Source organism: Myripristis murdjan, chromosome 15 (genome assembly GCF_902150065.1).
Source record: "Myripristis murdjan chromosome 15, fMyrMur1.1, whole genome shotgun sequence".
Taxonomy (NCBI): Eukaryota; Metazoa; Chordata; class Actinopteri; order Holocentriformes; family Holocentridae; genus Myripristis; species Myripristis murdjan.
This window is the reverse complement of record NC_043994.1, coordinates 26,462,507-26,465,160: the sequence shown is the minus strand read 5'-3', so window position 1 is coordinate 26,465,160 and position 2,654 is coordinate 26,462,507.

Genomic DNA, 2,654 nt, shown 5'->3' with positions numbered 1-2,654 from the left:
GTAAACCCTGTTCTTGCTCTTGCATTTTGTATTGGTATAATAATTCAGCAAAACAATCAGTGGGCATTAATTACCATTTCACAAGACCTGATGAGCCTTTACCAATTTCACACAGCACAGCTCAACCAGTTAATTTTGGCCCCCAAGTTGGAAAAGTTGGAAATATTCAACTGATTTTCCCCCTCAAGTGATTATACTAAACTAATCATGTGGTTTTCAATAATTGATTAGCTGGCTGAGACACATTCCATCAAAGCTGTCAAAAAAACTGGACTGTGATCAGTACATTTGGAAAAGATAAATAAGCAGTGAAAATAAAGAGTGGTAGAGTGCTCTCGGTTTCTAAATTAATATTAACTCGTGCCATTTCTCAGCGCCATGGTGTTATTCAGTCGGGCACACTGTAATATACCAGAGTCAACAACAACTGTGATGCATTCCAATGCAAAAGGTTGTTGAAGCATAAAGATTTGTGGCAAACAAATATACTATCAGTCTCATTATTTTGTTGTGTTTTGTTTTGTTTTGTTTTGATGAGTTTTACTAAATATAAAAATGAGGAGGGATTCTCAAAAGGAGCAAAAGGAGGCAGACGCTGCAGCAGCCACTATATTTACAGAGAGACACTTACATAAAAGTATTTCTCTGTGTAACCACTCTCAAGTGATTTCATATAGGCAATAGCATGTAGTTCATTACATGTGGGTTTTTGCTATGTAGAGCATGACTGGCTCATTTTTTTTTTCCATGGGTATCAGTAACTCTGGAGGGCATCTCATTTATGTCATTTTGTTTTTATGTTCAAAAAAATGCTGCTTTGATACTGGTTTGCCAGTGATGCTTTGGTGTCTCTTTTTATTAGCACTTGACCAGAGTTATGGGTTTTTCAAAACCCAAAAGGCCCTAATTTCAAATGACTGAGCTGGCTGATTGCCATAGATGAATAATGAATTTCATCACCTAATATGAACACATCCAGTCTCAGTGCAGCAGCGTGCATTGTCCAGAACAGGGCAGAAGCCTAATTACGCAGTTACAGCGTTGGTGAGATCGGGCTAATCTCTTATGGGTTTCTCCAACAGATGTGTCCAATTAATGGGCTGTCTTTGAAGGAAGACCAGTTTAGATGTGCGTTACTGTGGGAATATCATTTGAAAGTAAAAGCCTAGCCTTTTTTTCCACTGGGTAGACTTTATAGCCTGTCTTAATCATGGCTTTCATCTATCCAGTACTACAAACTTGTCTGATTTTGTGCACATACCTGCCTAAAATACAAACTGATCCAAAACCAATTGTGAATGGTAATTGCCTATCTGGAGCCGTTAAGCATCATAGACGAAATCCCTGGTAAAACTCATTACTTAATTTAACTGTCTGATATACAGCAGGGATGCTGCTGGGGAAATTAGACTTAAGGGAGTATTATCTTGTAGATGAGAGGACAGCGAAAGAGGACAAGAAAAGTAATTCCTCTTACAAGTAAAGTACTGGGGGGAAGGAACACCATGCACAAAAGTGAGTGCCTCAAATTACCAGTGAGTATTGGTGGGTAAGTCATTTACCACTTGTATGCACACGCACAATCCTTGTTTCTTGAATGAGTGGAGACTGGGTTGGAAGGAAGAGGACCTCTCTGGTCGTCAGAATGGAGTTAAGGGGAAACCAGAGATGTTAATAGATGTGTGGCACTGCACCCCTGCTGCTTTAAGAGAAGCCTGTCACGTAGTATGTACATGCATTTAGGCTTATTTACCTCGATCCTGCCGGCTGGCTGACAGGCACGTCTCACTGCTGGAGGTGCGGCGTCGTTGTCTGGCAACCCCTTGATCAAAGAGTGCTGCTGTGTTGCCAGCACCATGCGAAATGTGGCACAGAGAGCGGCAAGCTGCTAATGAAAAAGAAAACAGAGGGAAAAGGGAAAGAAACACAACATCTGCATCCATTTATCAAAGACTGCCCTTCACTGCTCATAAGCAGGACTTGAATTATTTGTCATCATTATAATCGGCTGGGTCGGGGAACCACCGGGCTGCACCACAGCCGAAGACAGCCACTCATCCTGAAAAGGAAGATGAAGACGAGCAGAGATAAGCTGCCTGGACGGAGAGTCAGTATTAATGCACACTGACGTCTTCAAGTCTGATGACCTTTGCAGACTCCAAATTGTGGAAGGGGGAAATTGGGATCAATGTAATTGGAGCATCTAGTCTGGCCCTTATTAATGCAGTTGAAAAAAGCAGAATTCAGCCCTTGTCCTCAGGCAACTATGGAGATTCAGTGTTCTCACTTTCTGACTAGTTCCTATTGTGATGCTTATAGCTATTGCATACTGAAGTGCAGCATTACTAAATAACTTAATATCCTCATGACTACCCATAAAATATTTACCAGCAGCTTTTATATGAAGTTTAATATGCAAACTGTTCTTATCCAGGAACTGCAAATACCAAAGCTCTGTGACTGTGAATCAATGAGAGGCTCAGATCTGAGAGGTGGATTTGTTAGAGTCTGTTACAATCAAAGGTTACTGTTTGATGTCTGAAATGCCAGATCAAAACAAAAGGAAGCACATCGTTGTTCATCCATACATCTCAATAACAATTTTACATTATAATGCTTTGAATGGAATCATCTAAATTTTATTCACTTGGCAA